Below are 15535 nucleotides of genomic sequence, written 5' to 3'. Positions count from 1 at the left end.
TGTGCTCAGTTTCACAATGATAAAGTGGGCATAAAAGGTGTAATCATGTGCATGTGATCTTTTTTAGTCACCCAGTCCATTCACTTGTCTCTCAGATTTTCATATCTTTGTTTTTAAAGAAAACAAGCCTGTTACATAAAGGAATAGATGTCTAGTTTTGCAGGAAAAAACATGTTCTCAGAATCTTTAAGCTGTTTTATCTGAAGCCGCATTTGTGCAGTGTGTAGTCTATTTCTTCTACAAAAGATCTAAGAAAGCAATTTTTAAAATATGAAACTGCAATTATAAGGTCTGCAATTAGGAATCCTTGTTTATAACCCAAAATTGGAATTCCTGCAAGACACATATAATAACAAAAAAATGAAGGAATTACTTCAGAAAACTACTTATCTTTGTAGTTTTTCGATACGGTAAAACTTCAGACTTGAATTTTTTTTTCTTGCTCTCTGATATGCCAGTTGCTTTTATCAGTTCCCTTTTTTTTTTTTTTAAGATAAAGTTAAAATGTTTATTTTTGAATGAAGTTCTTAAAATGTAGAGCTGGGTGCAGCTGCGGTTGTCCGGGTTGATGACTATTAAACAAAAAAGAAGTTTCTTCAAGCTGTGGTAATGTGGGGAATGATACAGGTCTGGGAGTCATTCCCTTCTCAGTTCTTGTTAAATATACACCTGCAACTTGTTACAAACGGAATGATAAAAGTTTTGATGCTGTTAGGACTTAGGATTTCTCAGGTTTGGTTTGATTCAGCAGGTGGCGGGAACACAAGAGAGACATGGCATGCAGTAGATTATTTTGCAGTATCTGTGTTTCTCCTATAACAGCCACAACTTGCTTTTAGGGACTGTGGTATTCAGGTTTTGTATAGGAAAATAGTATTTTGCAAACTCATTATTCTGCTAATTTGGAGTTAAGAAAATGCCTAACCGTTTGGGTCTTGTGGTTATTGTCACAATTCTTAATTCAGGCACTGATAGGGGTCGAGCCTGTTTTTTTTCAGCAGTGGAAACAGTAAACATAGGCTGTGGAACTTCTTGTGTGACAGTTGCCCAAAGAATTGCTTAATAAGCTTAATGTTTAGTCCTGCCACACTTTTTATGCTTGACTCAAGTAGGGCATTGACTTTGGTTTGAGCATAACTGCTTGCATGATACAGAATATAAAGGAAAGAAATGTCTCACTACAGTTTAACAACCAAACTGTAGTGCATATTCTCTGTAAGCTTCTGAACTTGACTGTTTTAGAAATGCAGTATAGCTTTTATGTGAAAAAATTGTTTCCTAAGGTGCCTTAGCTTAAAATAGAGTGTGAGGAAAAGGTCTCAGAAATCATAACTTGTTTATTCTGTTGTCTGAAAATAGTTCTTCCTCTTGTCCCACTTGAGAGCTGTACAAGAAACAGAGAAGAGGGCTGATACCAGAGCAGCCCTTGCTTCCAAGTCAGTGTCTTCTGGGAAATGCAATGCAAAACAGCAGCTTTCAAGCCCTTCCAGCTCTTGTCAGATTTTGCTATATCGATCTCTAATTTATTGCCCTCTTTTTGGGAAATGCTATGTTCACAGCTAATGTAATTACTCTCATGCTGCTCTAATAGTTACTTAGAAGTCAAATTAGAGCTGATGATGAATCCTCTGACGAAATAGCTGTTCCACTAGAGAATGTTAATTAGTTGAAACCAGTCCTCCTTTTTAGGAATGCACATACCAGACTTGATGGGAAGTTTTTTCTTTGGTCCAAAATGGCTTCTAATCAAAGCCAAGCCTAGAATAGCAAAGAAAGAGTATAAGGGTTTAAGGAGTCATATGGGACAGAAGATAGGAAGTTTAAGACCCTTTTCTGTTTCACTCTTAACACCAGGCTAAAGAGCTCCCTTTTCTGTCAGTGTCTTTGGTAAGTACTATTCCACATTGAATAAGCAAATATGTATTTTTATATTTTGGCCGAGATAGCTAAACCACAACTGTCTCAGGTGTGATATCTCTTGGAATGTGGGGGACCTCAGATTTCTGATCTGAATGGGACAGAAAAGTGGTTGAAAGCTGGGACCTTACACACCTACCTAACACACTCCAGCTGTAGTTTTCATGTTTCGGAAACAAGCCTTGAGTAAGGTTCTATGTTTCAAAAAGATTTTGGACCTGGTGGCAGCCAAGCAAATCTATTTTTGAAGACAGGCAGATAATTTCCCGTGCAGCCTTCATACAAACCATTAGACATTTACATTACTTAGAACAAATGTTTTTAGCTGACTTTTTACTGAAAGGACTTCAGAACAAAGAAATGAAACACAAAATTTATGGAAAGATATATATGTGTACGTGTATAAAGATGTAGCATGTGGTATCTTTGTGTTAAAAAAAAAGCTAACTTGACTCACAGCTTGTAGTTGCGTTGGTAGCTGAAGGAGTGACTCAGGATGCAGGCGTGATAGCTACCTTCAGGCCTCAAGATTTGTTTATGGTAGGAGGAGCTTGGTAGCAAGTGCTACATTTAAGATGTCTGGCAGTTGGTCATTGAACGCTCATGAACGTCTCCTTCAACGGTTTCTGAAGCTCTGAAAGCTGCAGCAGAAAAGAATTGCCTTTTCTTTGACCTGCAGTGTTCAGCCTGGTGACTTCAAGTGTTTGTTTAATACTGGTATAGGTATTTTTGTTTAGGTGTGAGAGAAAGTAATTAATTGCATCTGTTTATCTTACCCGAAGAGTTGCCATAAGTCCATTTCCACTCCCTTTGGTAAAGAGAACTGGTTTATTCCATATAGTTTATTCCTCTCCTGAGTGGAAATTACTGTTCTGCGATAGCATGGCTCAGAGAAGCTGAAATGGACTTTCTTCAGACGTGGTGCTGGGAGAACATCAGCGGTGTGCCAGGACAGCCGTGCCTCCTGGGGCAGCGGCTGCCCTCGCTGCAAGGCTGTACCTGGGAGCTGCCGGACAGCGGTGGCGAGAGGCAGAAAAGGAGCAGCTGCTTCATGAGGGAGCTTTTCCAGTTCCAGAGCTGTGAAGAAAGATGAAAAGCTATGGTTCAATGGAAAACATGAGATGCTGTGTTGGGCACAAGACTTCTTCCTCAAAGAGAGCCGCAGTGGATGTTTGAAATACCTGTACTCGTTCTAACAACTCATCCTCAGTTGAGGGTAAGATGCCAGCTGATGCGGTTAAGCTGTGGGAGAGGAGCCTTGAGCCTGAGGCTGAGACTTGAAATTGAGATGCTGAGACCTTACTAATCCTGTCACTATGGAGTAACTAACTTCTGACAAGCCTGGTACACAAGTGTCACACCTGGAGTCATTGCTGTATCTGAGGCTTGTGAAAGACTATCTTTGTCTTCCTTTCATACCTGTCTGAAAGCCGCCTTCAAAAGTACTTTGTGAAACAAAGACCTCGATGTGTTGCGTTGGCAATCGGCGCAATAAGCAAAGGAAAAATTTCTAGTTGGACATTAAAAAAAAAAACCAACAACAGAAGCTGATTGAAATAAACCTTCCAGAGTTTTTGAGGGGCTGCTTAGTGAGAAGAAACAGTAAGAGAAAGCCAGAAAAAAAAAATGTTAAAAGGTTTGTTGGGGTTTTTTGTTTCAGGTTGTTTCAACTAAGGCATTGTTTTTAAGATAACCAGACTAGTAAGTCAAGTCAGTCAAATGGCAAGTTTTTAAACTTTTTCTCTTGAAAGCCTCAGAAATCAGTTATTAAAAATCTTAATACACAGTCAAGCATTGTGATCTTGGTAAACAACAGATTTATGATTGCTTAAGCAATTGCAAGCCATCTGCATATGTTTTATCCAGGTCTACTTGCATGGTCCTGTGCATTTTTGTTATGAGACAGAAATCCTATTAAGTGTTCAGAAAGAACGGAAATTAATGTCAACGGAAACGGCTGACAACTGTGAGTCTAACCTTTCCTATTTTGGAGGACTTGTCTTTCTAGCCTAAATAGGTTACATAAATTTATAATAGTCTTTTTTTTTTTCAGGGGAAAGTATTGAAAACTGTTCAGGGCTTCAAGCAGTAGTATTTTGAAACTGAAGTGTTCACTTTTACTTCTAGAACACTTTTAAAACTACTTTGTTCCCTAGCTTAAGCACTTTTATTTTGACATAAGAACTGGCAAGAAATAAATGTATGTTGGAGAGCAGAAAGTTCCTACTACTGGAAAAATTAGAAGTTGGAACAGCCTTCCAGTCAGAAAAATCAGAGCAAAAGGTCACTTTTATATGGAATTTGTTTACCCTGAAAAATATGATCTAGTTGCCAGCAATAGATAGGAATCAATTCAGCAATCCTGTACCCTATGTTCTGAACAGAAGCTGAGCGCTTGCTGTTGTTACTTCAGCGAAGCACTGTGTTGCCCCGTTTATATCAGTGCAATTGTGAGCGCAGATGTTTGCACCACATCTCAACAGGCACACCAGATTGCACCACGATACAACCTCGTGTCAGACAGGGATTAGCTGTCTGAGCTAACGATGCAAAGATGCTTAGGTTAGGTACCTGATACGGGTTTAATGAGTACTTTCCATTCAATCTCTGCCAGTTTGAAGTCCTCCAGGAGCTTTAAAGAGCCATTAAAAAATAATTTTTGAGCGTTTTATTTGTAAACAGGCATCAGACTCAACTCATTGATCATTAAATGTGTTTCCTTTAGAAAGCATGTTTTCTCCAATGATTCTGCCGTGACTTGGTCCTCTGTGTACATCAGCACAGCTTGGAAAAGTCTGTTTCAGGCAAAGGCAACTGCGGTATCCAAAGAGCTATAGACCAAAGAAGAATAAAAACAGAGTGTAGCATCAGCACTGCTGTTCTGCCTTGTAGTTGAGCTGGAAGGAAAAGCTGGAAGCGATCCGTTGCCACTCTCTGCTGCTGAAACTGTAGTTGAGGTGCTACTTGCATAAAGCTGATGTTAACTCTACGGCCCTTTTTTAACACTCGCAGCTCCCATTGATTTAAGAAGACTGAGACACTCTTAAATAACACCAAAATTTACCTTAGCTTTGCAAACTTCAATTTAGCCTGTACAAGTGGCATGTACATAAGAAAATAAAATTTCCTCACTGTTAGGCTTCTATGGTAGTTTTGTAAAGTTGGTGCAGATGTTTGAAAGAAAGAGTAACAGGTTCTTTATGGAACTCCTGGTAACACCAGAATGCTTTCTGAACAGGACTGGGCTGGACAGATATCTTAAAATCACGGGTGTACTTCATGTGCTGTGGGTGGGAAAGATAAGTTATTAGCGCTAGTAATTCATGTAGAAAGCGCTATCTTAAACTGCATCTAAAAAACAGGATGTTTTTCTACCTCTAGAGTCCAGCTTTAATTTTGCAGAGGGGGAACAAACCTTCCTCTTATAATCTCTTCACAGCTAGTTCCAAATTTCCCTGAATTGTTTATTGACCAGTAAAAAAGAACATTTGAAGTAAAAAGACCTGGGATTCATTCCATAGTGCTTTAAACTGGTTTACCAGTAAAATCCCTACACCAACGGTACAGCAAAAGAGGTACTCATGCTCTTACTGGTACTTGACTGTCTTAGTCTTTAAAAATTAGTAGATATGGTTGATGATGCATATTATTATGCTAAAGTTTTCAGTACGTTGCTATTCAATATTGATAATTCATGGTGATATAGTGGCTTTTGGAGAATTTATTAACTTTTTAATTGAAATAAAAAGGTATCTTGACTATAAAAATATACCACATAAAAGAAGAATATTAAATCCCTATAAACTGTTACTGCAATTTTAAAAATTACTTTATTTCCCAAATTGCCCTGTAAAATGACAATGGTGGAGGCACCGATCTTTTATCATATTCCACTTCATCATGTCACACATGATTATTTCAGGGGATAAGTTTCTAACATACACTAGAGGGGTATCTTCCGTTCTCATTTCATCTGAGCAATACCAGTGTGAAGTTGGCATTTTGGCTTTGTCAGTTTTTCTGATGATCTCAGGTGAACACTGTATGCCACTTCCTGACTTACTGGTACGTGAATCCATTTACAGAAAGTTTGGTTTTATGTGTTGCCTGTAAATTATGTTCACCTCACAGGTAGACTGGAGATTAGCTACTAACATAAGAAACAGCGAGTATGTGAAAGTCCTTTTGAATTGTCTCAGACGATGAGATGAGTAAAGCTGCTTAAGCAAAGTAAATAAATACATGTAGCAGCAGTCTGTGAATTGCCTAGTGCAGTACCAGTTGTTCTTGTCGGGTTTTTTTTTTGCCCAAATGAACAAACTTCTGTATTGCTGATCTTCAGTTTTTCTTAGGGTGCAGTGTCTTCTGTGATGTGTATGTGGTGGTGGGTTCTGTAGCCTTTTCCAGATTAGGCAGGTATTCTATGGTTGTTTATGTTCATGGAACATTGGATTTAGTGACCACTGTGGTTATTTGCAGTCCCACATTCTTGTCTGCTTGGATTTCTCAGTTAAAAATGTAAAATATATGTTATCACTGAGCCATATTCTTTAAACTGTCCAGTGCAAGAAGAGATTTCTTATCACAGTTAACAATTCATAGGTAGAAATGAGCAAGGAAACAGACTGGCTGAGGATAATCTCTTTTAGCAGTGAGCAGTCGTAAGTTTCAAACCAGAAAAGCTCTGTATGTCTTGGTAGAGAGCTGGTACCATGACTACCCATGCCAGTGCACGCTTGAGACAGGCTCAAGATTTTGCTAATGAGCAGGTCAGAGCTGATCTGTGCAAACAGGCAGTGCCTGCTACCCCGTGCTGCTGCAGGACAGAGCTGGCGTTCCCTGCAGGCATTTCGCTGCTGTGCAGTTGGGGATGAAGAGGCACTTCCATCTGAGCTTGTGGTATGAGGACACCAGCTGCTGGGGACCATTCATGGTGGAATTCCAGCATTTCAACAAATATGTGACTTATTTTCCATTAATGCCTGTAGCAATCTCTTATCAACTATATTCTCACTGTTGTCATTTTTCTGGTTACTGGTAGGAGAAAAAGTTTAAAAAAACATCTTGAACAATATTATTGACAATACAGTTGATTCATTGCAAAGAATTAACATATGCAATAGAAAAGAGGAATTATTTGGATGATGGTTCATTTTTTTCAGTCTAAACTCAATGTCAAGCATTTTTAAACCTTTCACGATTCGCTTTTAGCAACAGTAGGTTTCATCCCTTACTCTCTGGTTCTGCTCTCAGAAAACTGCAAGTATGAGTATTTAAATACAAAAAAAATGGTTTAAACTTTACTAGGATACTTATGTTTGTAAAAGCGTTTTCTATCTTAGACTGTTGTAGCATCTCCTTCTGCTGCTTAAATGGAGTTCAGTTTTGTAAAAATCCTTTTGATTTACATTTTGCTGAACCTGTTAGCTTTATATAAGGAGTTTGTCTGAAAAATAATATAAGTCTTTGTGCTAAGAAGCAGTTTAAGAGTTTTCAAGTCTCTGTTGAAGTACAGGCATACATAATGTGAGAAGGGAAACATGGAATTCTTTTTTATGTAGCGATGACATGAGAAGCTGGAGCAACATAGTGGTTCCCTCTTACTCTGCTGGAAGATGGCTCAGATAAAGGAAATGAATGTTCTGTTGTGTTCCAATGAAAATGATCATAGATGCTGTATTATCAGAAGTAATAGGAAAGGTGTTCTCTATACAACTTGGCTATTGTTTGCAAGCTCATCTTTTTTTTCTGTTATTATACATGTCTGGGATTTAATTCTGAAGTGTGTCCGTCCCCACTTGGCTCTGGAATTTTTGCTTGGTCAAGCTCTCTGCTTGCTTTCAGTTTTTTTCCCCCCAAATCGGTGCATAGCAGAGTTGTATGGGACCAAAGGAAAAGATAGATATTTGTAAGTTTCCATCTTTTCCCTTCCACTGCATTTATTGCATTTTCTTGGATCACAGCTGAATTGATATTGATGCGTTTTATGGACATAAAATGTGAGCTATTGGCTTTTAGCATGCATGTTAACTGCATATGATTTTGCTGTACTATATAAAAACTGGCTTGGATTTAAGTTCTGTGGTGCTCTGGGTAGCTGGGTGTGAGAGGGTCATACCAGGATATTTGCACTTCCTTTTAGAGGATTTCTTCTCTTCCTGAAGCCTTGAGTGATTTGGTTGAGAGTGAGCCAATGATTATGCTTAGCATAAGGCGATGAAAGGCAGAAGTTTGTACCATTGTGAAGTAAAGAAATGGAAAAAGTTGCTGCTTTTCAGGAAGTCTTTATTGCCACCAAAGCATTTCCATTCTGATATTAGCCTTAAGACTGCTGACCTTTGAGAAAAATTACGCAACAATCCCTGAAAGCAATTGGGGGGGGAAATTAACGAATAATGATACCAAGTCAGGAAGGAAAAAAAAAAATGTCCTTCGTCCTGGTAGGGAGATAGTAACATGAATTTTCAGCTAGGCATCATTTAAAATGGGTAAAAAACTGGCTGGACGGCCTTGCCCAGAGAGTTGTGGTCAACGGAGTTAAATCCGGTTGGCGGCCGGTCACGAGCGGTGTTCCCCAGGGCTCAGTACTGGGGCCGGTCCTGTTCAATATCTTTATCAACGATCTGGATGAGGGGATCGAGTGCTCCCTCAGTAAGTTTGCAGATGACTCCAAGTTGGGCGGGAGTGTTGATCTGCTCGAGGGTAGGAAGGCTCTGCAGAGGGACCTGGACAGGCTGGATCGATGGGCTGAGTCCAACTGTATGAGGTTCAACAAGGCCAAGTGCCGGGTCCTGCACTTCGGCCACAACAACCCCAGGCAACATTTTTCTTTAGGTTAAAGAGTCCTTGTTTATTCACGTTTTGCATGAAATTAATCTCTTGCTCATTTCTAAGCTTCTGGGGTTTATTTCAGAAAGTAACATACGCGTGCATTTTAACCATGGTTTCTGTGTGAAATCTGTGAGTTAATTATAGATGATTATAAATATCTTCTATCTCAAAAAAAGGTCAAGAGATGAAGGTTCCTGGGGGCTTATAGATAAAGCTAGATGGTAGGAAACAAAAGTTATAGTGGGATGTTCAGGAGGAAATGGTCTTTGATAGCAAAGGAGGGTGGGCCTAAATGGGAACACAAAGATTATAGGGACTTGAACGAAGTTAAGTGTCGATGGAAGAACTACATCCAAAAGATGGACTGAAGATCACTGGAGACAAGCTGAAACGTTTTCTAGGAGTTGTTTCACTTCCATTGAGTTGCTAAATTTGCTAAGCCTCTGTACATCTGTACAAGTCTAGTAGCTGACCTCACAAAGTTCTCTGTATGTGACTGCATATTTCTAAGGCTTCTTCTCCCTTCTGTGAGAAACTGCCAAGTGCTAAGAACTGTGCCAATGAGAGGACTACTTTCCAAAGTTTGAACAAAATAGTTCTATTCTGATGACTGTCAACCAAGTAGGGCACATATTCTTGGTCTCCGCTATTGTATTTCCAAAAGTTTTGCCTATTCCATTGTGTTACTCATTTGGGAACACATTACAAAGTGTGGATTCAGTATATTTTCAGGCTTGACACCGCATTAGAAAGCTGTCTTCCAGTACAAATTATTCAGTACCAAACCATCAAAGGAAGCTTTATTTAATGGGTTATACAAAGCATTTAATTGGTTTTGAAAAGCATGTGGCTACTGAATCTGGAAGCACTTTCAAATATATATTTCTTTGTCTTTTGGGGATATTTATCTACGTTTAATAAGAAGTCTTTTTTAAATTATTTGGTCTCATTCCAGAAAGTCAGTCTTTTGCTCTTCAAAGGTTAAAGATTAAAGAAAAAATGCTGGAGGCAAAATTATACAAAAGTTCTTTTGTAGCCCTGAAAAATAAAAGGCTTGATTTAAGCAGTACTGAAAAAGTTTCAGAAGTTGAAACTTTTTTTTTAAATATACAGCTTTATTTGAAATACGCTGATATTTAGCCAGCCAGAACTGAATGCAGGAGGAACTCCTACCGCAGCCTCCTTGGCCTTCCGCAATAAGGCCAGAGCACTGTGGCCCCTGAGCTCACAGATGGCAATTGTACCACGCCATCGTATTTTCTTCCACTTGGGCTGTCTGTGACTAAATCTCTTTTTCATAAGACAGGACAGTATAATCCTGCAGTGACATTATCGCAAATGAAGCAAAAAAATGTGAAGATTCTCCCATTTGCTGGTCCAGCAAAGAATCCACTTTCATGTCTTTGAGCCATGATTTCACAAATAGCATTTTTATAGGTATGCCTTTGAAGGAGATGCATGTTTAATCTTCCCTTGCTAGCCAGATGCAGTCCAGCCTTGAACCCCAATCCACAGCGTTGTGTTGATGCAACTAAAAAGATCCAGCTTTCAGGAGGTTGAGGCTCAGTGCTGCACTCGCTGAACGACACGGTTTGTTCCCTGCTGCTGGCTTGATTCCAGCTAGCTGAGAGCAGTAGCACAGGCTTGCGCATGCCAGCACTGAGTGGTGTCAATTTTCTCAAGTGAAGGGGTTTTCTAACTGCAGAGAATGATACTATTTGCCACAGTTTTGAAAATAAGCTTTTTTGGGAGGCCAAGCCAATGCTCCCAGCCCTGCTCCCCTCACTGAGTAACTGTCACAAGCATGCCAATTGCTTCCTTTTATGCTGTTTGCTTCGTATGTTTTCTAAGATAACAACAGAGACAGGTAGTCTTCTGCAGTATCAGCATAAAATACTTTTAAAGGCAATCAGTTATTGCCTTATAAATTAGGACATCCTTCCTAATACCACTTAGCTTTCAGTACATTCTGATCAGATGCACTGTTCTGTGTTGCTGTATTGCACTCCTGTGTTGTTTGCAGGTCTTTAAAATATCCTTACAGCATCATTGGTTGTAATATGTGCTGTACAAGACATTAAAGCAATATCTTATTTTATTTTATTTTTTGTTTTTGCACGAGGTCCAGGCATATGAGAACTACACAAAAGATTTTAATCTTGTTTTTAATCTTCAGCTTAAATTTTTCTATCCTCTTTTATTTTCCAGGATGGAAGCAGTCTGGGTTTTTTTTTCTGCTAATAACTTTTTTTGAGTTTCCCAGTATTTTCCAGTTGTGCATACTTTTGCAAGACATTCTACTTGGTATGTTGTCCTCCTTGATTGCACTTAGACCTCCTTTTTTTCAGCCTCTTCTTGCAAAATGCAGAGTAATTAATAAGGACACCTGAAATGCTATAGCATTACCATAGTAAGTATGAAATGGAACAAAAATAACACTTTGACCACATGCTGGTGGGGGGAAGTAGTGTGCGGCCAACGTGTAAGCTCTGTTGAATGCGAAGTGCAAATTTGTCCTTTCCCATATTTGCAAAAAACATTTGTATTTCTTAGAATAACCACTGTTTATAGAGCATGCAATTGTTATTTGCTACAGACCATACACAGATAAAATACCCTAACTGAATTTACTCTCTCCTCTTGGCTAAATCAGTCTTCGTGATGTCATTTATTGTGGGTGATTTGCGGTGATATATTTTTCATCAGTAAAAAGCCAGGTGCTAGGCTTTGTTCTACAGTTTGGGTTATGTTTATATCCATCTGTTCTCGCAAAATAAGGGTGCCTATTCTGCAGTTCTTGTTTGCAAAGGTTAGAGCAGCCAGGCAATATGCACATGGACGAGCGCCAAGGAAATCTAGTTTTGCACGGTTTAGAGGCAGAATAACTAGGCAGACACCACGAACGTTTGGTTAAAAGATGTCATTAAATAAAACAGAAAAAAATTTAGTGGCTACTGGACAAGTATAAGCTACTACTCTAGGTTTGTAATAGAAATAATATTTGGGTGGTTGTCTTGGTGACTAAGTGTTAACCTTTCACGTATAGGTACAAACTGTGCTCAGCAAAGAATGCCACATGCATCAGCTAGTGTTCTCCTCAGTTTAAATCAGTGGTGAGAGGGACATTGTCCCAGGTTTTCTACAGTGCCTTGTTTCTTGTAGAACATGAAGTTAAAAGCTGGAACTCAATTTTATCCTTTGATAAACATTTATATTCTGCATTTCTAATCAGTGCTTTGATCTGTATCTTTAGTCATTCTGTTAACACAACATGAAATCATTCAAAAATTTAATTTACTTACATTAATTGTGATGAAGTATATAGTCAAATCCTTAATCTCCATAACTCTCAAACGAGTCCTCTGCAACTTCCTTGTAGCTCTTCTTTTTCCACTTGTTCTGCCAATGGTCTTTTTATTTCATATACAAATGTTTGCTAGAAACAGATGAGAATGTGTGCATTTTAGGCAAAAATGGGAAGTTTGGAAGAGTGCAAGCTAGATATTGTTATTAATATAAAGTATCATTTTCACAGTCACAACCAGTGATATTTTTAAATGTTCTGAATCGTCAGCTGATGCATACAATGTTCTTTGTACTGAAAAATGAAACAAAATGTGAAAGCCAGGTTGCCAAAAGTCAGTAGATTATTGTTAGTTAACAGTGTAATGTGGGTCACTGTAAACTCCACTTTTCCATTTACCATCTGCAGATTTGAACATATCTTTGACTAGTAAGATTTCCTTTTACAGAATCTGTGGAAAATGTAATAAGGTATCTTATAAATAATCTATTAATTATTTATAAGTTAATCTTACACTGCTTATCATGACCCTTACTTTTATTCAAAAACATTATGCTCATGATGTTTCATAGCACATGGAAGCCACAGAAGGTCATGTAATACATTTGCATATTAAATATGCCACACCGTTTGTGTATGAAGTCAAGCTTCAAAGCATCTGATTTCTGGCTAAGATAGAACGGGAATATGAGAGAGCAAAAGGATAGCCCTATTGGATCAAATCAAGACCGTGTTTTGTTCAGTATCATGTCTGCAGGAGTATATGTGAGCTGATAGCTAGAGACAAAAAATAACTGAGCAAGCATATATAATATTCCTCTTCCAGTTTCTGAATATTTCCAGCTGAGGTGATTTCCTGATCCAGATGTGCGTTCTGTATGGGTTGTAACCTGCAGTTGTTTTGTCTTCCATTAACTTACTCACTTAGCCGTTGAATACATAACATTTAGCATCCAAAATACCCTTTGTCGACAAGGTCTACAGGTCTGTTCCCTGCTGTGTGGAGTCACCTCATTTTTATTTCTGACCAGTCTGGCCCATCTATCTTCTTTTGATTCCTCTAGCTTTATTTTTTAGAAGAACCTTTATTATTATTGCTGATTCTAATTTGACCTCACTCAGAAGCACAAGGATTTGGGGGATTCGTAGCAAACAGCTGGCATTTTTTGTCTTCTAGTTTGCTTGTTTTAGCGTTTCACATTTTCAAACTTTCTGTTAAGCTATGAGGATTAGAAGCGTATTCTTTAAAATTACAAGATTTGAGTATATTGCATAACAGATTCAGGAAACTTCAAGAACATTTTGTCTAGTGAATGCACAGTAAAAATCACAGTAGTTGTCAACACTGCATCATTGTGAAGAAATTCCTTGTCTGTAAGCAAATGATGGGATGATGATGGAGGGTATCATGATGAAGTGTACAGAGCACAGAGTGCACGTGTAACCTTCAGTAACTTTAGGAGAAAGTAAATTGGAAGAGATGAGCTGGAATCTGTGACCTTTAATATATCATAATATGTTTTAAATATCATCATAAGGTGAAAAAAACATGCCTCTGAAGACCTCTAGAAGGATGTTCTGTCTGTCTTATTCAGGGGCTAAAGTAAACAGCCTTCTGGAGATCTTTAAGAGGAAAGTCGACATGGATAGATTTTGCATCTACCTTTCTTCTTCAACTAAATAATGAACTTAGATACTTACTTTAGCAGGCAATCTCATTAGAACCGTTTCATTGTCTAGGAGGTAGGTTGGGAGTCTAAGTGACGTGGTCTGAATCCCACACATGGTGTCAAAAATCATAATAGCAATTATTTTTACTCTGAAATTTAACAAAAGAAGATTTGAACCAATGATGACTTGATTGAATTTTTAAAAATCAATTTTGTTAATTTTAATTATGCTTTCATGACTGAGAGTAGGGGAGGAAAACACCTATTGCAAATGAACAAGCATAGCAGAATTTCCTTAAACATAAATGTTTAAGGAAGGCAAAAGAAGCATGCATTACTTTTCTAGCAAATGATTTCCCATCAGACCGTCAGCTATTAATTTTTTCTTATCGCTTGCAATGAATCTTTTCTGAAAAACAAAAGTAAACTCTGTTTTAATTTGTTCACTTCTTTATAATTCTTGACTCTGACTGGAGGAAGAAAAGCTAAAATAACACAAATGAAACTTTTCCTTTTTTGCTGTCCAGTGAAATTGGAAATACCTACTAAGTGATAAATAGTCTTTTGTGATAATTTTACTGTATTAAGCAGGAAATAAGATGCCGACAGAGACAGATTAGCATTGACCACTTGGGAGTTTAATTATAGTAACAAGTTTTCTATGAGAATATCATCGTTTCAATGGTGAATAACACAGATGTATTTTAGTAACTGGACATTATTTAGATGCTTTGACATGCAGCAAGTATTATGGATTTGGGTATTTTTATGTAGCTGTTAAATGTCAGCAAATGATCATGAAATGCTTCTTTGAAATGAAATGAGAGTTTTAAGTAGTTTTAAGTAGTCTTGATGTTCTACAAATTCAACTAATTTTTGGCTCTTGTGTATTAAATACACAGCTCTGCAGCAGCAGAGTCAGTGGTTGCTTTTGAAACTGACTTCAACAGGACAAAGATGGAAGAGATCACTATAAGAAATAAAAAATAAAGAAAAAAAAAATAGCCTTATTTTTATATATAAATAGTAATTTTGGCTTCTTAATGAGCCTCACGGTGGGTTATGATTATCACTTCAAGCTGAGTTTTCATCCTATATACCTCATTTTTCTGAAAATTGCTATACAGTCATATTTTTACAGCATTTTCCTTGATGATGATCACTGAGCTTTAGGGTATGGAAAATCAGTCTGAAGAAGCATCTTCTCTCATCTGATGACTGATCTCATCATAGTCCAACAACACCATTGTAGAGCAACTTTTCCTAAGTGGGTAAATGTTGGATTTCTGCAAATACACACATACAGGTGTCTATTTGAAATAACATCTGGTTGCATTAAAAATTTATTCTGTTCTTTTCAAAATATGAAAGATTTACAGGTACTCTAGAATAGAATTAAGAGAAAACTATATGCTTTTTTTTCCTCTAATATAGATTTAAACTAAATATATCTGAAAGCTTTCCCTCATTCTTTTTCTATGTGTGTCTTCTGCAAACAGTTAAAAATTAGTCAATTCTCAAATTTATGAAAAATTTAGAACGACTACCTTGAATGATGGAAGGAACATTTTCTATAAAATTCTTACATTAGAAATGCATGGAGCTAAAAGGAGTAAAAATAACTAAAAAGTTGTTTTGTTTACTATTAAAGGTAATAATATTTTACTTAATGTTATTTGAATTGTGATTTACAAATGAGTGATGGACTTTGCAAAATAGATTTTAGATACAAAAGTCCAGTTGCTAACATCTCTGAATTTAGTATGTATGTGTGAGGAAGTATGTTTTAAATCTCTTACTATCTGTGATAAAT

At 37.6% G+C, this 15535-nt stretch overlaps 1 protein-coding gene across 1 annotated transcript in view; it reads left to right on the top strand.

The window, feature by feature from the left end:
* ITGA1 (integrin subunit alpha 1) overlaps positions 1-15535 on the top strand; it is a 75027-nt gene that overhangs the window by 12244 nt on the left and 47248 nt on the right. The gene's annotated exons all lie outside the window — the stretch shown is intronic.

The sequence above is a fragment of the Calonectris borealis genome, chromosome Z (assembly GCF_964195595.1).
Source record: "Calonectris borealis chromosome Z, bCalBor7.hap1.2, whole genome shotgun sequence".
NCBI lineage: Eukaryota > Metazoa > Chordata > Aves > Procellariiformes > Procellariidae > Calonectris > Calonectris borealis.
This window is presented reverse-complemented; position numbering and strand designations above follow the sequence as displayed.